This window comes from Rhinolophus hipposideros (assembly GCF_964194185.1).
Source record: "Rhinolophus hipposideros genome assembly, chromosome: 10".
NCBI lineage: Eukaryota > Metazoa > Chordata > Mammalia > Chiroptera > Rhinolophidae > Rhinolophus > Rhinolophus hipposideros.
This window is the reverse complement of record NC_138056.1, coordinates 12879800-12905628: the sequence shown is the minus strand read 5'-3', so window position 1 is coordinate 12905628 and position 25829 is coordinate 12879800. Positions and strand designations below refer to the sequence as shown.

Here is a 25829-nt window from a genome sequence, read left to right as displayed (position 1 = left end):
ATAGATCTCTTTAAAGTCCACAGATGGGTTTTAGGGAAATGGGAGATCTAAGGACCCTATATTTTTTTGCTAAACTGTGTGAAGATGGACACTGGAGGTTTCCTGAAAAGAGAACCCAAAGCCTTCATCTGATTCTCTAAGAGACTCATGACCACTGCTAGAATGGTCTCCCCCTTTGACTGCCTCTGCTGCAAGGTAACAAGACAGGCAGTATGTTAGACAAACGCCAGACCTGATGCCGTGTGTGATCTTCAGTGAGTCACTTTTCTGGGCCTCAGTTTCCTCATCTATAAAACTAGACGATAGGACTAGAGTAATCCAGACTATCATTAAATCACCTAAAAACATAATTGTTTTCTCCAAACTGTTTTAAAAGTAACCCAAGGTCTAGTTCAATCCTTATCATATATGGGATACACCTGGAAGAAACTATGTGTAAACCTCATTTCTAAATTTTTGTTAATAAATATCAAATGCTACCATTTTGTGAATAAGTAACAAGTCCCTCCTTTTCTGTTTATATCCCAGGACACCTGGAATAAAGAACATATCAGGCCTTCAATTGTTGAATTGGAATCCTCTAGTTTACTCTTATAAAATTTCCATTACTATTTAAATTAAGATATCTACACATAAGTATTTGTACTTTTTAGTAAAAAATGTCTTTTTCCCCTTTAATGTGTGGATATTAAAAAGCAACATTGTAAGCAGCCCCCCCCCCTTTAATTTTTATAAGAGTTTATTTGAACCAAACTGATGACATATGCTGGGGAGAAAGATCTCAAATGCTCCACAGTAGCCGCCTTTTTAAATAGAAGTAGATTTATTAGTACTTATTCCCCTTTAATTATTCTACTTCTTCAACTTAAACATTTACCTGTTTATTCATTTTTACATAAAATCACATTTTGGGTTAATTCCCACAACACTTTTGACCTATGCATATGTTAAGAGGCATACACACTCAAAAACACAGTATCAAATGTACTATTCTATTGCATAACCTACTTTTTTCACTTAACAATTATAAACAGTTTCTTATGAGCAGCCCATATGTAAGAATCAGCGTCAGAACTGGCCTAAAGTCTGACTTTGCCAACAGCATCCTTCCTGTATGTCACAACCAATAAATGTAACACCTATTTTACAAAGCCATCGTAATTATTAAATCCTCTGAAACTGCTACAAAAAAAGCGGTACACTAAAGATGGATGGGGTGGATAAGTTCGTCGCCTCTTTGTTCTCCTTCGTTTCTCTGATATGCCATCTATCTCATCTCCTGTTTAGTTAGATGATCTTTTCCTTCTGACACACCTAAACAACCAGTCATCTCACTTGAGTGGCATCCCATTTTCGGAGATGCTCAGGTGAGGCAGATAGGGAATGCAAAACACATTTTTAAAAAATCCCTTATCCTACTTCCTTCTAAAATGCCTATACCCTCAAAGTACTTCTCAAATAGCTCTCTACTGGGGGCTGGGGGTGGAGTGTAGGAATTTCATTCTGTTTTAGCTCCTCCAGTTTCCTTGGCAGCATTGTCAGAACTGGGCAACAAACTGCTGGATGCAGCAGTAGCAATTTACATATGGTAGCTAAGCTAATGTGCAGCTCTCTCTGGAGAGAATTGCTAACTCTTCTATGTGTCTTCCTAATGTGAACCCAATGTTCAGATATATCGAAGTTAAATATCTGCCTAGTGGCTTCTATTTTCATAGACACAGGGAACCATGCACAGAAGTCAGAGGCAGCAAAGGTTCCCCATTGTTTGAAAGAAGTGGGGGCTCTAACGACACAGAGGGGACCTTATCTACAGGGACTGAGACACCGGACAATGCACCTAATCCACACACGAGGGCTCAGTCATTCTACTTTGCCATAATATTCGTGTATCACTTGCTCAAATTTGGCATGTTCTAAGACCACCGGTTCCGCCTTCGTATCAGTGCCCTGCCATAAGGCCAAATCTGTTTCAGCTAGTGAGTCACTACTGCTCCTCTCTCCAACTGCATTTTGATTTCAGCCCACTTGTGCAGCTCATCAGGGCTACACCATATGTTAGTACCATGTAGGCAGAATGTGACTCATTTTTTTTCTAAAACACTGTCAGTTACTTTTAAAATTACCTTATAATCTTGATGTCTCTGAAGAGTCATTTCTATAATACATAACCTCCTGGAAATGACTCTGTAATTATTTTTCTGACTGCTCAAAGGAGATTCTTTAGCATTTTCACTCCCATTTTCAGATGAGGGAACTAAAGTGAAAAGAACGAATTAAGTGACCCAGGTTCCACAACCAGCCAGTGAGACTTGTATTTTCTGGAGTCACAGCACACTATTTTGGGAAAAGGCTTTTTTTTTTGGGGGGGGGGGGCTTAAAATATTACTTTGCTTTTGTTTTCTGAGGTGATTATTAAACATTAGCTGTAAGGTCTACTTGGAATTTAAAGGCTAATTCTGATGACTAAATGGTCTCATGATATCCATCTGAATAGTTTTAAGAGTAAAGGACTGAATGAGCCATGGACCACAAACGTTTTTCTGATTGGTAGAGATCATAAATGGGTAAAACTAACATTTTGAAAGTAAGAGAGAGACTTGCAGATTCAACTGCCATCACCAAATTCAAATAAAATTAAAAAGGAGGGGCTACTCCTGCCAACTCTAGGTAACTTTCCTCTTCTCTGGCAATAATGGCTGCTAGGTTTGATAATGAAGTTTATCCTGAGAAGGTTTCTTAAATCTTCCATTTCAGGTCATTTTAGGAACCATCTGGAGTGGCAGTTTGACTGCCATTGCATCGAGGCTTTTCTGATCACGAATAATATTCTTCAATGGGTAATATCACTTGCCAAGTATAAAAGAGGATCTTAAATATCTTACCAATATTGAATACATATGCCTTTTGAATCCAGTAATTCCATTTCTAGAAATATGGCCTTCAAATAAACTTGTATCTGATGTACACAGGATATGCCAAGAGGCATTCATAAGAACATTGTTTATAATAGCAAAAACTGGACACATACACGCCCATCACTTGGGTGCTGCTTAAATACGTTATAGTATAGCTATATAAGAGAGCACTCTGAGCTAGTAAAGAGTAAAGGCAGTTCCAACCACTACTAAGGATTGATCAGGAGGATATATTTATATAAGAAGAAAGGAACTACACGTAGCTTGTATTTAAACAGAACATCTCTGGAAGGAAAAAGAAAACCTGCTGACAAGGTTGCAGATGCGACATACTGGCTGAACTGTTCACATACGGATGTGTTACCTCGTCAGAAACTGTTTTTAAAAGAAAACTCTTGAAGAAACTATGAGGGACAAAGTAAATTCCCAACTCATGCTCTACCCAAACAAACACTTTGTTTTTGTATGTTTTCCTGCTTTGCCTGGAACCTTTATGTGGAAACAGCCACTATCCAGGTGAACCAGCAATACACCACATGTCAGCTGGGTCACTACACTGCACCATTTGAAGTTACCCTAGCAACTCAACTGATGTTCATGCAGCTTGGACTGCGAACCTTACAACTGGCCTATTTTCAAAGTTTGGAGCTATTTTCAATCACTCAGCTGTAGATCTATGTGTACATTTTCTTCAATCAACCTTTCCTGCCAGGCAGAGAGCACCATTAGCTGGATTCCAGTAAGGAAGGCAAAGGGACACGGTGAGATAATATGCCAAAATAAGTTCTATAAATACAGCTTTTGGCCTAATAGCTCAAAAAAGAATCAAAACAAATTCAAGCTTAAAGAGAAAAACTTTACAGTCCTGCAGTATCTTGCCTGAAGACTCTAGGGAACAGAAGAAGCCAGGGATCTGGAATCTTGTTTCTCACACCATTGCTTGTCTCCCTCTCCCTAATCTCAGGGGGATGTTAAGATTAAATTGCAGGTATGATTCCGGGTCAGCATTTCCTCACCTCTTCCTTTATCTTACCCCTTACACTCCTCAGCACATCAGTGTCCTTTCACTGAGCTCACTTCACCTCGTAGGCACACATGCCCAATACATACAACACACAGCCCCTCCTCAGCACCGAGCACCTAACTTTTACCATCTCCGAAACCCTTCACTCAGCAGCCAAGAACCCTGCCTGGACCATCTGCCCCAACCTCACCCCAAACACATGGGCACTCAAGCAGGAGGTTTCCATATGGCCTTTTCTCAGGAGGTTTATCCTGTTTTGTTGAAAAGCAGGAAACTTTATACAATCTCTTTCTGTTCTTAATATCATAATCCTACAAAACCAGAAAAGATTTTTTTCTATGGATATGCTTCCTGAAATAGAGTACGTGCAGAAAGTACAAAAATTACACCTCTACTTCAGCCAATCAGGGAGTATTCTGACATAGCTTGATTCATCCCAAAGGATGCGCAGCCCTAGGGCAAATTCTAAATCTCTCTTTAATGCTGTCACTTTTTTAAAAAGTTACTTCAATTATCATGCTTTCATCACGCTCAAATTGTGCTTCTAAAAGTGCTTCTCACATTTAAATACCCATTTATATGATCTCCATCACCTCCTTCAATTCATTCCTAAAAAAAAATCCACTGTTCCACAAAATTAAACTTGTCAGTGCTTTGATTTCATTTTTACAAAACAAGCTCTTTATAAAATGGGAGCTCTATCAATCAAAACCGCACGTAGAGAACATCCTCTTATTATAAACCCAGAAGGTACAAAAGAGGCCCAAACCCTGTCCGTAATGAGTTTCTAGTCTCGCTCAGAAGACATGACTTACACAGAAACAAAAAACACAGGACAGCATACATCCAAGGGAAAGCATATATGGCAAAGGACAATCTGCCTTCAATGCGAGAGAGACTGAAATATCTCAGGAGAGCTGATTCTTATTTCCCTGTCTAAATCAAACTTTTGTGCTATTCAATCACACCGCCTAAAACAGAATAACACTTTGCTACCCTCTACTGAAATTACTCAGCCTACCAGTAATTCTCCCATCATCATTTCTTTTGAACAGATCTCAGTTACCTTGTTACCCTCACACGAATCATAGTTAATGGATTAGGCAAAACTTGCCAACCCTCCCTTCCCATGCTTCCCCTGTGAGGGCATCTCTTAAGGATGTGAAGTGAGGGAACAAGAGTCAGAGAAGCTGGACAGCCGGATGGCTCAGTTGGTTAGAGCGTGACCTATGAATAACAGGGTTGCCAGTTCGATTCCCACATGGGCCGGTGAGCTGCGCCCTCCGCAACTAGACTGAAGGACAACGACCTGGAGCGGATGGGCCGCGGAGAAACACACTGTTCCTTAATATTCCCCAATTAAAATTAATTAGTTAATTAATTCGGCTTTCAATACCTTCAATAAACGTCTGGCATTAGCGGAGAGAGACTAGGAATCTGGAGGTACTCCGTGGGCTTGTCGTTTGCCCTGCGGCTCTTTATCATCAATAAAAGAGTTACTTGACAGCGCGCTGCAAACCTGACCCAAAATGAAACTGGGTTAGACTCACTCATGGTTCAATAACCCCAAGTAATATTCGAGTGGGTTAATAAAATAACAGACAACTATTCAGTGCAACATAGGCTCCACTCAGACTCTGCAGTCACACCACCGTGTTCTAATCCCAGTCTTGCCTGCTAACTAGCCAAGTAACTTTGGGTAAATTGTTGGCCTTCTTCATACCAGTTTCCTCCTCTGGAAAATGGTTATGGTATTTACCCCACAGGGTGTTTGTTTGAATTAAAGAATTTACACATGTACAGCATTTAGAGCAGGGCCTGGCACATGAAAGTGTTTCCATCTCATTATTATTCCATGGTCAAAGGCTGGTGCCTATGGTGAGACGGGATGAGTCCCAAAAAGTCTTATTCTTTGACAAGATGATTATTTCTCTTCAAAATGGGAGTACCTAAGATAACATACAAATATTTCCTATTGGAAGGAGGGTGAAGGAAGTAAGAAGGGAATGACTGGCTGACAGGCCTTCGACCTCCAACGAGGCGTGTTAGCTCCAGTGTAAGTGTAATATTCATTATGAAATACTGAACTACTTGTTCTAAGAGTACTTATTTATTTATAATCATTTACTTATTACCCTCATCATACCAAAAAGGATTTGAAGCTTTGAAATGCATATAATGAAAAAATATAAACTAATAAAATGAGACCAGGGAAACTGTAAATTTCTTCAAAAGATCAAGAAAAGGAAAGCTGGAATAGATGTGCCAGTCACAGTATCCTGTACCAAGGCTGAGCTGTAAAAATCAACGAGCTGCCACTGAGTTTAATCTCCAATGACAGCCCCTACAGAGGGTGTACAATGACTCATGGTATAAATGGGAAAACAGTAGGATGGTAAAATGAGATGGGCACTAAGAGTTGCCAAGAAGGGGAAGGTGAAGCCTATTTAATGCCACACTTAACAGAATTTTAGAAAGTCATTAAGTATGCAGGACCAATGACAGACTCAGCACCAGGTCTTAGGCCCTAAACAAACACATACAACAGAAGCCAACAATGGGCAAGTGGTAGAATAGATTCCTAAGTACTCAGAGTCAATACATCAGCAAATGGTTGCTCGGAACCTACTACACAGCCACAGGAAGAAGCTGCCTCAGTGAATGTGTTTCTCCAGCATTTAAAGTTCTTTTCTCTCCTGACTGGCCACAGTCACAAATATGTGCAGAGAACTGTCTCATCCCTACTCAGCTGACAAGTTCTATTCCCAACTCTGCATGCTTATGACTCATGGGGGTGGGGGCGGGGAATAAAAGAAAGTGTAAAACAAAGAAATAAAATTGAATTTAGACTCAAGTTGATCAAGAGTGAGATTCATTTCTGTCTAATCAGAACATCTCATAACAAATGAAAATATCCTTTAAAAACATAGTAACAGACCGAATACTATTTGGAATTAGCCTGAAATTTGTCTACATGTCATGTCCCCTACTATTCCTTAAATAGACATGACACCAAAACACACTGCAAGCCCTGTAAGGCCAAACTTGACAAAGCACTCTGAATCAGTGCAAACAGAGCACTGGCCACTGCAAAGCCCAAAGCCAACAGGGCATTTCCCACAATTCCTTTTCCAGCAAACAGCCAGGCCCCTACCGCACCCTCCTCCAAAAAGTTGTGTACAAAATAATTTCTTAAAGGGGTAGAGGTGTCTCAGCCTCTTTACTCAAATTTGTATCAGCAAATTTGTGTGCCAGGAAAGGAATTAATTTCCACCTCTAAGAACTGATCTCTGTGACCAGTAAAAAACAAAAAGGGAAAAAAAAAACACTAATGAGATTAAGTTTCTAAGAGACCCCAAAGACCATTTCTGACACTATATTTACCAGCTGGGCATCCTTTTTCTAGAACAAGTGTTGTTAAATATAAATCTTGCCTCCTCACCCCATCCCGGAGACTCTAAACCATTCTCTACAATTCATAACTGACAAAAAACAAAACAAAACAAAACAAAACAAAACAGGTCACCTCTTTAACTCGAAAACCTGAGTCCTCCACAGAAATGTACACAGATAGACAGATGGACCCACGTAAGAACAGAGCCCTGAGCAGCCCAGAACCAGTATGGGTGCACAGGGCAGCCACACAGCCTAGCTAGTGGGCTGCTCCTGCTGTTGCTGTACAAATATAGAAAGCTAAAAAGTGGCACAGCAGCTTCAGCAGAACAGATTCTGCTCCTTGCTCAGAGAGGGAGGAGCAGGGGCCTGAACGGCTTTACCCATACATGGTTGCTGAAAGGGGGCCATTCGTGAAAGCTCAGTTATCTCACACACATGCACGCTGTTCACATGCTCCAGACAAAAACCAGAAACACACAGGCTGGTACTTGAAGAAAGGTTTGAGAGATTCTATTACAGTCAAGGAACTTCCCAATGATTTCAGTCACAGCAAGAATCCCTCAGCGACGGGAAACAGATAAGACACTGTAAAAACTTTACTAGGTCAGCTTCTTAGCAGATCGGCAATAGCCATTAAGCTGAATTTATCATTTAAATTCTGTAATTTAACACACAAAAAAAGTTATTCCCCATCTGTGTGAATGATCCTAACTGTACTGGCGCTTTGCCGTTTTCAGAATGAAGGTCTCATCCCAACTCTCAGATTGTATTTTGCGGTCTTTTTTATTTTTTCTGGTTGGTACAAGTGTTTAAAAATTCTAATATGGTATTTTAAAGATATTTCCCAGGATGCTGGCTTGCATAATCAGAAGCCAAATATTTATATTCCAAAAATTAGTTTGCTTAGAATAATTCATTCAGATTCATCTCAATGTGAAATATATGAAAAACTTAATTTTAAGCAGAGTAGACCCTCCAACATGAGAAATGCACTGCCAACTGGCTTAAATGATTCTGTGCTTTAGCTCTTAAGTAACCAACCAAGTACTTACTGCACAGTGTATATTTTTCTTCAGTATTGTACAGACTGTGGAACAAACATAAGCCACGCCATCACTGACCTCCAATACTTATAATCTAGTTCTTGGAAAAGCATAACACTAGATAATAAACGCTGGTAGTATATAACTAGAGCTAAAGGATGGGGTTCAAACTATAAATGCTATGCAAAGTAACGGGAGAGACTGAGGCTAGACAGGCCAGGACCTTCCAGGGGTCCCACCTGCCAGCACTCTAAGTAAGGGCACCCGCAGTGAGCTTAAACGTCAGGATATAGGGTCTGTACCACATTATTTCTAAAGTCCCTCCATTACTGAAATTCCTTGAGTCTGTCATTTAAAATGTAAAGTAACTTAAAGTTAAAATGTTTCATAGTTGTATGAAATTAATACCACACTGCTTATGGAAGCAAAATTAGTTTTTGCCGACTTCAGGAAAAATATATTCTAAAGAAAGATAAAAAATAAACTGAGACCATAACTCAGCATCCACTCTAACGTCTCTCGTAACACTTTCAGGAAAACAGTCTTGCATCTCAGAAATCTCTGCCTAGCCTTTTGAGGAAATTTCACACCACCATTAAAAGAAAAACAAACACACCTGCCACAGGGAAACAAAATGGTGGAACTAAAAGTGTTGGCGCTGTTATACTCTGAGATCCTCCACTACAAAACACTGCTAAATCATCCAGCCATGAAGCGGGGCTCCAGAGAAAAGAGCACTGCTCAGCTCCTTTCCATCACTGAGCTGCCAGGTGTATGTGTGCACAATCCCAAGCTCATGGGGCACAAACACACAGATCTACTAAGCAGCCCCTTAACAGCAGGCTTTCCCTGAAACATAAGAAAACCATTCAAATTCTTAACATATAATTGGTCCACCATAATTACTTGCTTTAATACAGTTTACCAGCAAATTAACCACTTGAAATTTTGAAATTTTCTCTTGGCCCCTTGTAGGTAATGAAGTACTCAGAAAGGGTGCTTAATGAAAGCAAACTTGACCTTTCAACCCCACTACCTATACAGATCTCCCAGTGCAGGCAGAGCCCTGTCCACACTGCAGGATTCTTACAGTAGAGGCATTTTCATGTCCCACAAAACACAGGCATGCAAGTGTTCAAAATTGATTAAAAACCTCCTAACTGTGTATAGTGGCTTATATATTTAATTTTTCTGAGCAGCCCTGTTATTGCAACTTTGATTTCCCAAAGAGTTGCTTATTGTGAATTGATATGCTACCTTTTGAGGTAATATCAGAGCTTTAATGACCTGTTATGTACTTTATTAAGGTTATTTACGGTATGTGAAGGCAACTAAGTAAAAATAAAGAACACAATGTAAAATAACACAATTGTATATACCAAAGCTGATTACTCAAAAGTATAATCTCAAAATCAAAATAGCTACGAACACACAATATGGCCTTTGGCAAGTTATTTCTCCTCTCTGGACCTGTTTCCTCAAGTGAAAAATGGTACTGGACCAGATCAAGTATTTCATGGATCCCACAAACTCCCTTATGGGAGTTTGATTATGTGCAAGATTTTACATTTATATGTAAATTATATTTATGTACTTATTTATTTATATTTATAGGGAAGATGGGTCCATAGCTTTTTACTAGATTTTCAAAGGAGGTCCATGATCCAACATAGGTTTAAGAACCCAAGACTAAACAATGTACAGTCTGTTCCTGTCTAACATCCTGTTATCTCCTCTTACACTTCTAGTCCAAAAAGAAGGGAATCTTCATGACGAAACCCAACCAAGAATAAACAAGTTACCCTGGCCAAGAAATTATTCAAAATAATGTATTCCAATTCAAACTGAACCTGAATTGTTTTTAGTTAACAGACTAACTTTTCAATGCTTTTTAAAAAAAACAACTTTCAAACAAATTTTTCCACTACAGCTCATCTCAGGGGGCTTACATGGGAGATTCCTTAGGTGTGCTTAGGGATACCCCACTAGATAGTTCCTTTCTTACCAGGTGCACTTTTTAAGAAAGGAAAAGCTTTCAGTTTCCTACTTCTAATCTTATCCTGTAGCAAAGAGTAACAGGAGAAAGGTACAGAGGGAAAAAACTAGAGCATGAAAGATTGGAATGAAGGAGACTGATAATAGGCAAACAAAGAAGTTACCCATCCTGTAAGCAAGAGGAAATATATGAGAATGGCTACTGCCTAAAATCTCAATTTGTAAAAAGCATATTAGATAAAAGAAAAAACTAGCTTTCCTCTAAGACAATAAAAGAAAAAACAAGTCTGTTACTGAACCATTTAAGCCTAAAATTTTTAGGTTCTCATGGCAACCTAAGTCATCACACGGCACATACTGTATATAAAGCACATATTTACAGGCTTAACTAGTAAACTCAAAATGTGACATATGTGCAGTGTGGGCGACAACATTATTCTGGGAACTTTAACTTTAAAAATCTTCCAACTTTTATTTGCAGCCCCAAAGATGATATAATAGAGTCAACTATGCAGAAGTGCAAGCTCAAGGAAGAAGAGATGCAAAGAACACAAATATAGAAGCAAAGAGATGAAAGACAAGAAAATTCAGGCTATCAGAAAGTGTTTGAACATGGCTCTCCCCCACTGTGAATCAACTTGTAAAGGGAGGCTTAAAAACCAAGTCTGCCAGTGAGGACATGTATCAAGATAGCGTTTGCAACAAACACTCTTGAATGTGGGCCCAGTCCAAAAAGGGCATGGTCACAGATCGGACCATTTTAGTAAATGTGGCGCTGACTGCAAGGCAACCCCGGACAGGGCTGGTGTTTTGTCTTTTTTCTAGGAACTCACGGAACATGGCTGTTTAGAATCAAGAAGCAATTAGAGGCCCAAAAGAATGGCTGTGGGTCATGGGAGTTCCGAGAGGGGGACCTGATTTTAAGAAAAGGGAAAATATTAAAAAGAAGTTGGCAGTCTTACATCACATCATGTCTCACTAGGGAACCAAATAAAGATGTAACATCCAGTTTTCTCATCTACTAAATAACCCATGTGGGGATACCTCCACCTGTCTGCCCATAGGAACTCCATTATGATCCACGCATTTCTTTTAAAAGACTTGAAGACGCTATGCCATGAATGCTACCTACCTTAAAAGCACGTTCCATCCCCTTCTGTTAGGGTTCAATTACTCCTACTTGCCAGGACGAACACAGGGAAACAGTTTAGGTAGGGTACACAAAGAGTGTCTCACCAGGGTGGGTAATTGACGCCTATCTTCCTAAAGCTCTGTTAAAAACTTCTAGAATGAGATACTGAATTTACATTAATAGTTCAAAATTATACTGCCACATGAAAGAAAATGGTTACAAAAATTAGTTATTTCATTACTGTCATGAGACCGGGGCCTCAGTAAGCAAGAAAAGAACAGGAAAACAGCACAGCATTTGGAGTGTGGACTGGTAGCCAGTCCTGTCCTACCACTTAGTAGCTGGATGCCCCAAATAAGTGACAATCTTCAGTGAGGTTCCTACCCCAAGTTTCCTTGACGACAAAACTGTAAGGGTGCAACCGCACCTCTCACCCCCCTCTTCCTGCAGGTCTGTCTCCGTCTGTCTCTCCCCTACCCCTACCCCGCACCAACGTGAAGTCTAACGGCTGGTTTCTTTCATTACACTATAACCGGGCATATTATCTTATCAAGGAAAACTTTGTAGAATGAACTTTTATGCAAAAATTCACTGATCAATTAAGAATCAGAATAGCAACCAAATAATAAATGTTTTAGAGTAAATGACTGAAAAGGGCCCTGGGATGAAGCTAGGATAAGAGATTTCTTTCACAGCCAGGCCACACCCGCTAATGACTAAAACATCTGATTACCTTAATTATTACCTTGGGGGCACAACAAGAAGTGCTGGGGGTCATGAAATTCCAGAATATTGAAAACTTAGCCACATTTTCATTATAGCATTCTCTACTGTGTTGAAGTCAAGACAACAAAAGACTGCCAACAGCATTTTCACTTTAATTTTCTGGTAAGATAAAGAGAAAAATTAATATTGGAGCCAAAGTCTCCCTTTCTAGGTACGGCAAATTCTTCCAGAAAAAAAGTATCTTTGATTTTAAGAAACTGAAAACATTTCTGTATAACTTATTATAAAATATTTGTGCTTTGCTTAAAAGGTAAAAAAAACCTCAAGGTAATAATCTTAAATGTTTACCTATTACTAACTTTCAAGCAGTTCTAAAAGAGGAAAAGTAAAATAAAAGCTGAAGCACTTACTGACAAGGGCATTAAATGATTGGTATACTGAGCAACATGACATCCAAAAAATGGACCTTAAAAAAAAATCCCCTTTTTGGTGTATGTAATTAATAATTATCAAAATAATGTTGGTTTTAAACACCAAACTCACTTCTGTGTAAATAAACCTAGTCTAAACACTGACAAAAGCATTCACAATTGCACCAGAAAAAATACAAAACAACTTGCCTGTTTGGCTTTTGTCTGTGCCTTTAAAATGTTCTCAGGACTCTTTTGATACTCTCTAGCTCACAATCACCTCATCTTATTAAGCATATTATAAAGCACTTTAAGCTGAACATAGCATTTATCATCACTTCCCTCCCACCTGTTAAAGAGCTAGCTTACTCCACATATGGCATTATCTTTTCAAAGTTCTAGGTTAGGTATGAACTAATTCTTTTAACAAATTAGCTGTCTTGTCGTGATTGACAAGCATGACTTAAGTGGAGATAAATAGGCTAATGAAAAACATTCGGGTCTGATTTTCAATTGCTGTTTTATAGGGGAAGAAAAACGAAGTGTATAGCTTTAAAATAGGAAATCCAGGTAAAACTATCTTCTCTTTTAATTTAGGCAGTGGGTTTTTGCTAACTAGACAGGTAACCTCTACTGCCTGTCCGGAATGGTGTAGAAGGATTTCTTCCCTGGGTAGAAAGTTTCCCTGCATCATCTCTAAAGTCCTTTCCAGCCCTCAGAAACTGAGATTTCATTTATGAAAAGAAGAGGCATGGTAAACAATGCACGGATGGAAGCAACAGAACAGTATGCTGGAAAATTAGAAGGCCTGGACTGGAATCCTGCTTCTGCTCTATGCGAACCTAAGTAAGGCGTTTCACTTCCCTCATTTGCAAAGCGAAAGGATCAGAAAAGAATAATCTCTGAAGAGCATAACAATCTAAGCCTATGGCTCCCTAGGCCTGCCAGAGCCACCCACCACCTTCCCACTACCACACCTTACACAATTAGGCAGCCTTTTAAAGCATCTAATTAATGGAACACAGAAGAAATTAAAACCTTTAACTTTCTATTTCTGGCCCGTTGCAAATGTGCAACAGCATTTTATCAAGGTCTAGTTAGTTAATGCCACACAGTTCTTGATATACTGGCTTTTCTTTGAACCTCAGTGACAGTTTCACAGTGACAAGTTATAAGCAAGTTTGTTATGATGGGGACCCATTAGGATTCCTGGGGGTGGATCCAGCAGACTTTCCCCCTCCCTCTTTTGAATTTTTTTTTTTAAATGTTCTGGGTCTGGCAATTCAAAAAGCCTGATCTGATTTTTCTTCAGCAAGCTGCCTTCAAGAAATATTACCACGTAGTATACAGTTCTGAAAAAATATTAAACTCTGTTTTAGTGCCTCTCTCTTGCAAAAGAAGTTAATTATATTCCAATCTTTTCCCTCCCTATTCATAAACACAATTAAATATAAACTCAATGAAATTTCAGTGACCTATGTATGCTATTTCTTTCCAGAGCACCATACTGCATAAATTTTTTTATTTAGTAGTTTTCCTATCAAGACTGCAAAATATTCCAAAGCAAGTCTACTCGAGAAATTTCAGTTTCCCAACACATTAGAAATATATCAGACACATAAAATATAATAAATAAAACTGATGATAAAATAAACCAAACTGATTAAATGAGATCAGAGAAGTGTAAGTTTAAATTCCAAGTCTGCTCCAAAGTTGCTGTGTGTGAACAAAGGGAATGTAACTCAGGGAGATGAACTGCCACTCCCAGCTAAATGTGGGCTGCCACTCGGCTCCCCCGAGACACCTTCTGTTAGAAGATACCTTAGAAAACAGATCATTTACAAGTCTGATCTGTGGATCTGGTTTGTTCAGAGAAGTGGGGCAGTCAAAATTCAAAAACATTTTTCTAAGTTGTACACTTCTTGGAACAGAGTGAAGTTCTTTCTCTAGGTCTTAGCCCAGAGCAAAGTTACACCAAAAAAATGAACATTAATAAATTAAAAACAGTACTTGATTTCACAGTAATAATCTAGAATTTCAGCTATCCTAGGCCTGATCCACTGTGCTCATAAAAGTTTTTCCTTGATCTCAAACTATTAATTATGGAAAATTTGAAATATAAATGCCACTAAGATAAAATATGTTGGAAAGCTAATTCATAACAATATTATAAAAAAGTAAAACAGAAATTGCAAATTCACAAGCCTAAAGAAAAGAAAGATCTAAGGAGATAGGGCATACCATCAGTTAAAGGTAAGCAACAGGTATCAAGACATTCCACAGAAATATTGTATTTGGTTTTGATATATTTACTCACATAAGCTTTCCTGTAGCAAGTCCAAAAGGGTTATTTTTTAAAGTTTCCCAATCCCATTGCCACAATCTATAACCCAAATTAGTTCAATAAAGAATTTTGCAAGCTTTTTTTATTGTACTTGTAAATGTATCCAAAGGCTATTAAACAGAAACAGCATATGATAAAATCAATACATATATAATAAACATGGTGTCTTTACGTGATTATTCCCCATAAACTTGAAAGGGGCAGTGCGAAGGACAAGCCCAGAGGACAGTTTTGCCACATTAGTTTAATATCAGAGCATCTAAAGACAAAAAGGAGAGACTCAGGCCATGGGACACGAGAGGAGGCAAACTCCTGGGTGCTTTATTCATTTTCACTACTGGTTTACAATTCCCTTGATTTTATTTTTAAATGCATGTCTTGGCCCAGAAAAGCAAAAGACCATAGACTGCCAGGAGTATCAAATTCTCCTTTTCTTATTCTCTGGAGCTACAGAAAACAGAGCCAGAATAAGGGTTGTCTAGGAGCCTTCTGAGTGCGGCCAAGCAATATACAATATGAGGTTTCAAGATCACAGAGCTACATACACAAAGGCTTTCATAGTACAAATCTTAGGCAACTTAATGTCTTTCAATGGAAAGCTGCTTACTTTCTACAGCCCCCAGAAAACTCCTTGGAGCTTTAAAGTACTTTGATTATCTTCAAAAGGCAATGATTTGAACAAACAAATTCACAGAATTTCAATTTTAAACAGTTTCTTCCTACTCCTAATCCTTAGTACTGAATCCTTAGTACTGTCTCAAAACATAAAACTAAAGTGCCATTAGACCAGACATGAGCTATTCAACAAATAATCACAATGCACTGTACAAGTCGTATGCACAACTATACTATGCGCACACTCCATGAAGGCACGACACTGTTTAGGTATATATCCACAGCAACTTAGCCTCCCATGCCAAATAATGTCTTCCAGCTTTTTCTACCCTGCAAACCCATTCCTTCCTCCCTGGCTGTGTACAAATCCACATTTCAAAGCTGGCTCTTGTCTCTTTTTAATGCCTGCTCATTAATATTACAGGGAAATTTTACATTTCTCTGGAATGAAGTCTTTCAACTTAACAGAAACCGAATGATCACAAGATGAAAAAATACCAAATTAGAAGCATTAAACTGTCTTTCTCTGAGCTTCCCTCTCTCACTCATTAACATTTTTCAAAGAGAAAAACTCCACTGTGATGCTCCTATTACAGATCATTCATGAAGTTACTAACTGGGCAGAAACCAGACAGACTCCATCAACTGGGCACACAGCCACTCACCATTACCCTTTGTCTAAAGTCTCAACTGCCGCTCAACCCACATTATTGTGTTCCACTCAAGTCCATCAACCTTTTTTTTTAAGAGGAAACAATCAGGAAACTAAATGTGTTACTTAACTAGAAAAGAAGAAAGGAAGGACTTAATCCATATGCCTCACAAAAAAATTCTTTAAAAGCGATGGCTTACTTTAAGTTTTCTATCTGAAACAGTATTTTATTATCTGTCTTATATGCCTAAAGAACTAGTTATAACAACATGATGGAAGGAGAACTAACTCTGATGGTGAACACACAATGTGATATATAGATGATGTATTACAGAATTGTACACTTGAAACCTATGTGATTTTACTAACCATTGTCACCCCCAATAAACTTTAAGTTAGAAAAAAGAACTGGTTATAAACAAATAATCGTTAAAACTTGTAAAAAAATAAACAAAACTTCAATCTCGATCTGACAAAGCACCAAAGAGAAGTACTCTATACACCAAAAGCAACAACACAGGTGTATATCTACACTACAGACTGAAGAGCCAAGCAGCCTAAGCCTGGGTTGGGGGAGACTGTTGGGAGAGAAAGGGGCACTCTTCCAAAGAGCCATGATCCTAGGCCTGACTACTCTAAAATTCAAATGAATTTAAGGAATGTTAGGCAGAGATCTGTACTAAGTATCTTATGCAAAGCTCCCAGTTGTAATTAAGAGAAACCTCCTTCAAATTAACAAGCAAAAAAATGGAATTGAAAGGATACTGGAGTATCTCAAGGAACCCAAATATAGAAAATACAACACGCCACAGCTGGAAAGCCTTTATGTACTATTCTCCATGTGGACGGCTGCCTCTTTCCAAAGTTGCATTTCTCATCTATACATCTTTCTGGATAAATCTACTTAATTCTCCCTCCCTGCAGACAGGCCTTCACTGCTTCCACATGTACAAACCTGAACATGGCTGCGCCCCAGCCTCGGAGACTGTGTGTTTCAAGTTCTTTAAATTCAGGTGATCTGACCTGAATCTCAATTCCAATCTCAAATTCCTAGGAGAAACTGATTTACCCTGCTTGGGTTAGGAGTCCACCCTGGTCCAATAAGCGATTAAAAGAAGGGCTAAGTCAGAGTATGATTGGGGTATACTGATTATACTGGTATCTTTTGAGTCAGGCTCACAGTCTGCCTCCTCAAAAGATACGTAATACATTAAGCAATAAAGCAGTCTCCATCCTCAAAAAGCTTAAAATCTTGCTCAAATGAAAAATATAACATTAACTGGGGTGACCGGTTAGCTCAGTTGGGTAGAGCGCGGTGCTGGTAGCACCAAGGTTGCTGGTTCGATTCCCGCATGGGCCACTGTGAGCTGTGCCCTCCTTAAAAAAGAAAAAGGAAAAAAATATACTTACACACACACACACACACACCGTGTTTCCCCAAAAATAAGACCTAGCCAGATCATCAGCTCTAATGTGTCTTTTGGAGAAAAAATTATTACAAGACCCGGTATTATATTATATCCGGTGTTATATTAAAATAAGATCAGTTGTTATATTAATTTTTGCTCCAAAAGATGCATTAGAGCTGATGGTCCAGCTAGGTCTTATTTTGGGGAAAACACTATATATATACTAAATATTAAATAATATCCTCTGATACAGTATCGGAATGGATGGACAAGAAAAGCTTCATGAGAAAGGTTAGCTGCGCACTAACTGACAAATGGAAATTGAATCATGAGCAAGGAAGCACTGAAGAACACAACATGCGATGCCTGCTCCTGTGGCTCTAGCCATCTAAGAAATATGAACCTAAGGAATAATCTTTTAGCACAAAAACAGCCTCTAGTGAAATATCCTGTTGAAAGCCTTCAATAAGGCTTAAAATGACTATATAACCATAAAGCACTACTGCTTCAATGTGCGATAATCTGCTAGCTGATGAATGTCAGTTATCCATTTTCAAGTTGCCTGTCGCCACCACCCTGACTTCCTCTCACTCCCTGGACTCCCTAAGACTCTTGCTCAGACAGCATTCCGACTCAAGCAGGCAGCCAGTTGGACAGACAACACAGGTGTTTCTCTCGGGGAATATCCCACCCAACCTAGTATGGTAAGTTGGCAGCACCATGCAGACAGAATTCAGGCAGGAGAGAAACACTAGCCAAGCTCTGTGATGTTAGTGTGGAGGGAGGGGACCAGCAGAAAAGAGGACCGTTTCCCACACAAAAGCATGAAAAAGAATCTAGAATCTATATAGAAACTAGCAAAATCTTAACAGATGTCCAAATAATATTGGGTTAAAGACAGTCAATGCACAGTAGACTATTAGTTACCCCACATTATCACCAAAATGTCACACATCCCCACACACTCTACAAGAGCTTGCTTCAATCTCACAGGAAACAAAAAGATAAAAGAACAATGAGAAAGTGGTGACAGTTTCTAATTGAGGGACTCTTTTAGCTGAAGGGTAGCAATATTATGTAAATGGCAACTACTGGTCTTCTAAAATAAATAGTGAAACAATATAAAACTAAATAGCTTTGGAACCAAAAACCTTCATTTTATAGAATCCCCAAACTAAAGACATTTTCCAATTTAAAAACAAAGTTTCAACGGAGTTTCAATATGGGGATACTGATATTCAACTCCATGTTTTCAAAGCGGAACATAGCTGTAAAAAAAGAGCTGGCAGTAGTCCATGGAGGTCAGAAAGTTAGCGAACAGTTCTTTCTAAAGTCACACTCTGTACCTATGAACACATCCCAAACTGGCATATTAAAATCAATTACATGAGACACAGCCTCTAAACTCACCATTCCTCTTTATACTTGGGGCCATATTTTCTAAGTAGAGGAAAATAAAAAGCAAAGTGTTACAATCCAAAAGCTGTTCTGAAAATGAGTCCATTTCCTGTAAACTGGGGAAAAGGTCAGCTGAGTGTCACATCAGAACTTGACAAAGATCTGAGAGTTAAAATGCTTTAAATCACTTAAGATGCTGAAATATCTTATATTCAGTCTCTTCTCCTTTCTCATCCCTTAAGAAAAAAGTCTAATTTTAATGTAACTTTTCGTGTTTATGAAATTCATGTTCTCTGTATAAAAATTTAAAAACAATTGTAAGTATGAAAAAGAAAAAAAGAAATTACCAATGTCCCAGTGCTCAGAGAAATTTGGTATTTATTCTTCTAGCCTGTGAGATAAAGTTTTTAGGAGAATTAAACAAAGACTACAGTAAGTCAATATGGAGTTTATGATGGATATAAAGCGGTCTCGGAAAATTTTACACATCTGGAACTCAAAGAAGTTTAAAATAAACATATATGCTCATGGCCTCCACAGCAGAACAGAGGTTAAAAAATAACTATAGAGCAATTCTGCTAATTCTTTAAGGAAACTCCTATTTTAAGGAGATTCCAATAGCCAATTCCATGACAAGGATAAAGTTACAGTTACAAAGATCTCATGAAGAAAACTGTTTTTAGCAAATTACAAAGCTCAGATAAGGGTTCTTGATACAATATAGCTTACAAAGCAAATAGCTACAATTAATTAACTCTTTCCTCTACATTACAACTCTAAATATTAGAGTCCTTCCATCTTCCCTCCATGCCTAAAACTCGTTACCTACTTAGGAAAAGACCAAGGCGTCCCTATTACAAATCCAATAACATACTCATCTGTATTTTTCAATTTTCTATCAACAGACTCTCAGGTGAAGTAGACAATGAAGATGAATCTAGGAAACCACATTACCCAAGGACTCCACAGGGAACAATGAGCTCAAAGGTTCTATGGGGAAGGATGTCTTGTGTAGCAAAACATTTGGACAGTAGGAAAACAATTTTATCCCTTAAACTACAAGAAAGGAAAATGCAAAGCAAAATATACCCAGAGGGAGAAACAAAAGGAAAACTGACTTAGTAGCTACTGCCTATGTGTGGCACTGCTGGGCATTTTAACTGTGTCATTTCACTTGGTTGAACTGCATCACTGACCCACGTGATAAGTAGTATGCCAATTTTTTACAGATGAAAAAAGGAAATAGCATTATCAACACTATACCAGGCACTGTTCAGTGCCCAGCATAAGTTATCTCAATTAATTGTCACCAGTCCAGGTTGGTATCTCTATTTTCAAGATGAGAAAACAGAAATATATGGTGATGGAAGGAGAACTGACTCTGGGTGGTGAACACACAATGGGATTTATAGATGATGTATTACAGAATTGTACACCTGAAATCTATGTAATTTCACTAACAATTGTCACCCAATAAATTTTTTTTAAAAAAAAGATGAGAACACAGGCCCAGAAATGTTCAAGTCACACAATGATGGCACCAATTTTTAAGCCCATTGGCTGGAGCTGTCATCCCTATCCCCCCCCCCCCCCCCCGCCCCCAGGGTATGCTTATAAACCCCATTCAAGTCACATCATTCTTTCAAACCACAGGTTTTCATTTTAAGGACTCGAAAATCAAACAATCAACTGAATTACAGGAAAGACTACTTCTCCAGGTTTTCTTTTTTTTTAATTTCTTGTTTCTGTTATAGTTGCCTTTTGACCATTTTAGTGTTCCATAGCACACCTCTAGGAAGGAGTGTGCAGGTAAACACAGGATTCTATTATCATCAATCAACTTTGGAATGTGTTAGAAAAGTTCTACTTGGGAAGGCTACACTGAAAGTTAATTCTTGGTTCAAATTATATTTCTGAAATACTTAAACTTCCATGATACACTCAATTTCTACTATTATCAAAAATAAAATAATCAAGAATCAAAGAAATAGTTTTGAACAAAAGACTGGTTCATATATGTCCTCCCTAACACTAAAATAACATCTCATGTGTTAAGTACTGTGAGGGTGTAATACCTCATGGGACAATAGGGTTGACTAAATAAAACTTCCAGTTCATCCCAGGCCCCAAGGATTAATATTACACTTCCTTTATTACTGGAGAGGAGGAAAACGAAGTGGGAGGCAAGGTCCAAAAAGCAAAAAGAGAAATAGATAATCAGGCAGATCAAAATCAGTTATGAACCTCTAAAAAATAAGTAGAAGCTCATCTTAATAAAGCCTTTCATGAATAAGAATACTCTAAACAGCTTGGTTCCTACTGAAATAAACTGAGAGACCTATGACTACCTTCAACATGCTTTTACCCTGAAAGTATTAATCAAACCAGGCTATTAAATGTCAGGTTTTTAAACCTATCTGTACACAATATGGAATACCTGGACCTTAAAAAACTCTGTGCTAAGTGAAATAAGCCAGACACAAAAGGACAAATATTGTACGATTCTAGTTACATGAAATACCTAGAACAGACAAATTCATACAAAAAGCAGACTAGCGGGTTACTAGGGGTTAGGAGGAAGGGAGAATGGGGAGTTACTGCTTAATGGTTAAACGTTTCTGCTTGGGGGGGGAGAAAATATTTTGGTAAAAAATGGTGGTGATTGTACAACACTGTGAATGTACTTAATGCCACTGAACTGTACCCTTAAAAATGGTTAAAATGACCTATAAACCTAAAAATATAAATCTCCTACAAGAAAATGTAGGGGGAAAGCTTCATGGTTTTGGACTCAGCAATGATTTCTTGGATATAAGACCAAAAGCACAGGCAACAAAACAAAAAGCAAATGAAACTGCATTAAACGTTAAAACTATTAAGTTTTTAAAGGCTATAATCAACAAAGTGAAAAGCCAATGTACGGAACGGGAGAAAGTATTTGAAAATCATTTATTTGATAAGGGGTTAATATTCACAATACATAAAAAAACTGAAACAACAAAAAATCAAATAATGTATTAAAAAATGGACAAAGGACTTGAATAGACATTTCTACAATGATGATATTGGCCAACAAGCATATGAAAAGATGTTCATTAGTAATCAGAGAAATACAAATCAAAACCACAAATAAGGTATCACCTCACATCCATTAAAATGACTACTATTTCTTTAAAAATTAAAAAAAGAACGGAAAATAAATGTTGGTGAGAATATGGAAATATTGGTGCCCTTACGTTGTTGGTGGGATTTAAATATTGTGCAGCCACTATGGAAAACAGTATGGAGGTTCCTCAAAAAAAAAAAAAAAATATATATATATATATATAGGGGCAGCCGGATGGCTCAGTTGGTTAGAGCGCCAGCTCTGAACAACAGGGTTGCCAGTTCAATTCCCACATGTAGTGGTGAGCTGTGCCCTCCACAATGAGACTGAAGACAACAAGCTGCTGCTGAGTCTCTGGAGGAGCGGCGGGATGGCTCAGTTGATTAGAACACGAGCTCTGAACAACAGGGTTGCTGGTTCGATTCCCACACAGGCCAGTGAGCTGCGCCCTCCACAATGAGACTGAAGACAAGGTGCTGCTGAGCCTCTGGAGGGGCTGCTGGACGGCCCAGTTGCTTGGAGAGAGAGCTCTTAACAACGTTGCCGGCTCGATTCACATATGGGATGGTGGGCTGCGCCCCCTCCAACTGCGACTGGACTTGGAGCAGAGCTGCACCCTCCACAACTACACTGAATGACAACGATTGGAGCTAATGGGCCCTGGAGGAACACACTGTTCCCCAATTAAAAAAAAATTTTTTTTAATACATAAATGCCAAAAGATCCAGCAATCCCTTCTCTGGGCATTTATCCAAAAGAATTGAAAGCAGAACTCAAAGAGATATTTGGATACCCATGTTCATAGCAGCACTAATTATAATGGCCAGAAGGTGGAAACAATTCAGGTCACCGACAGATGAATGAACAAAATATAGTATGTTTATATATAAAATAGAATTGTTATTTAGCCATTAAAAGGAAATCCTGTTACATGGTACAAAGTGGATGAATCTTAACACTACACTAGGTGAAATAAGCTAGTCACAAAAAGACAAACATTATATATATGACTCCACTTACATGAGGTATCTAAAAGTAGTTAAATTCCTAGAAATACAAAGTAGAATTGTGATTACCAAATGCTGGGCAGAGAAAGAAAAGAGGAGTAGTTTAATGGGTATAAACTTTCAGATCTGCAAGACGAAAATTCTATAGATCTGTTTCCCAACAACATTAATGTATTTAATGCCACAAAACCATATATTCAAAACTAGTTAAGATGACAAATTTTTTGTTATGTGTTTTACCACATCAAAAATGCCAATATAAAAAATGGTTAAAATGGCAAATTTTGTATATATATTTCACACAATTTTTTAAAATTAATAATGTATCAAAACCCACCAAATTGTATGTCATGTTAATTATATCTCAATAAAGCTACAGGAACAACAACAAATACGGCAGAAGAAACAGCAATTTGTTGGGAGTATCCTAGAGCAGAAAGGAGTCTAACGCTCCTACTTCCTCCAACTTCACCCTGGCCTCCAGGTGACAGCTCTTCTCTGTCCCTTTCCAAGGCACACCACCACCTTCTAACCTCCCACTTCCTTATTAGGTCCAGCCTCACAGTAAAATAAAGCTAAAGAAGCGACAGTGGCAGTCACAGGAAGGGGTACTGAATTCAGGACTCACTCTACATTTAGGAGCAGAGCCTGAATCTTTATTTAAAAAAAACAGAAACCACCATACAGTAGGCATACAATCACTGTTAGGTCTCTCCCCTTCCTCTCCTCCTCTTCTAGTCCAGCATGTTTAAAAGAGCAACTTCTCTGCTCCCGTGCTGGGATATCCACTGGCCTACCTCACATGTGCTGGAGCTGTTAATACAGAGCATCATTTAAAGTGTGGTTGTTAAACCATGCCTATCACCTATTATTAAATCTTAAAAGCACGTCACAAAACCATTACTAGGGGGTTCCCTTTTGGTAAAATAAATATTTCTATAGCATATAAAAAGAATATGATAAAGACTAAATATTAATAATATTAATAATCACCTCTGACTGGTGGGAGTAAGGGTGAGTTTCTTCCTCTTGGGTTTATCTATTTTTTATAATAAATCTATAACTTAATAAGAAAAATAAATACAAGTCTTTATAAAAATAAACAAATAATCTGGCTCAAAATTTCCGTCTGCCTTTTATACCACCGGCTCTTTCACGTGCTATAGCACCAAAGTTAAATTAGCAGCATGTGAGGTAGACACTATTTCCTCCATTTTGCAGATGAGCAGAAACTAAGGCTCAAAACAGTGACTTGTTCACAATTATATAGCTAACAACTGACAGAGCAAGGATTACAATCCAGGCCTTCTAACTCCAAGCTCAGGGACCTTTCCTTCCAGTCCATCACATCTTAAAGGGCAATTTGCTCATGGTATTGTTTTTAAAAAAAATCTGCCATGAGACTGTTTTAAGAACACTTGCTATGTAACCTTGGGCAGAAGTCAGTTAACCTCTGGAGGCCTCAATTTCCTCATCTGAAAAGGGACGGGGTTGGGAAAAAACATTCTATCTCTCACAGCCCCACCTGCTAATGGATTTTACGTCCAGACACTATCTAGGCGATAGTATCTAGGAAAAGAAAACCCTATGAGGAAGAATGAATGGATGGAGAAAAGTTGTGGCCCATGCTCTGGGACAAGAGATATTCTTAATGGAAACAGGTGTCAAGAGGAAGGAACCACTGGGGGAATCATAAACTTCCTGGTTAAAGCAACAGCTGAAAGCTCCAGATTCAGTCTTGGCTAGCTCATGATCAGAACTCCGTCGTATAAAGCCAGAAGAATATTCACACTGGCATGGGGGAGTGCGGGGGAACTACAACAGTTCATGCATGCAATAGTGTACGCGTGCTATGGCAACTCCATGATTTTCCAAGTGGACATATCAGTGTTCAAACAGAAAGAGCCCTGGATGATTCTAAGTGGAGACACCTTCTACTTCCTCACCAAGAATTCCAGGAGGCTGAAACTTGCACAGCACTCCAGATGCTCCTCTTGAAGAGAGCCCACCCAACCCTTGTTGGAAAGGTGAAAGGGTGCAATAAAAGCCTCTCCAACCCCCAGAGACTCAAAGACAGTGAAAAGCCTTTAAAAGGTGAAGTTCCTGCAAGGAATTCCTTGGGTATCTGTGACCTCTGACACTGCAGGCATCACAGCACTCCACGCTATTGAAAACTGTTATACAGCCTTGTTACTCGAGGGTAATAAAAGTACAGCGTTAACTCCGCTGGCAAAAAAAAAAAAAAAAAAAGATTCCCTTTTGCTGAAAAAAGTCTCCGAACAAAATCTCGCCACCTTCTTCTCCACGATAAGGACGAGCCTAATCCAACGAGAAGCTCCTTAAAGCTTGAGCAATAGTCTTAGAGAATTAAGCCATCCTGCCCCGAGGACGACAACCAAGACGCCGACGGCTTTAAATTCAAAACCCGGTGCCCAGCAGAAAGCATCTCCCGGTGCGCGATGCCAGCCCGGCTCCCAGTAGGCCACGACCGGGTGAGCACCGGCGGTGGGGGGAGGGCGAGCCACGGCCCGTGCGGATCTGGGGCGAGCAAAAGGGGCTCGGACGCCTCCCGAGGGGAAGCGCTGCCCTCCCGCGGCGGGGGGTCCTGGGGCCCCCCAGCAGGGAGCTCCCAGAACACGTGGGGCGACAGGAGCAGG

The 25829-nt window shown here is 38.9% G+C and overlaps 1 protein-coding gene across 34 annotated transcripts in view; it reads right to left on the bottom strand.

Annotated features, from left to right (window-relative positions):
- CELF1 (CUGBP Elav-like family member 1) overlaps window positions 1–25829 on the bottom strand; it is a 66515-nt gene that overhangs the window by 40100 nt on the left and 586 nt on the right. The window lies entirely within an intron of this gene.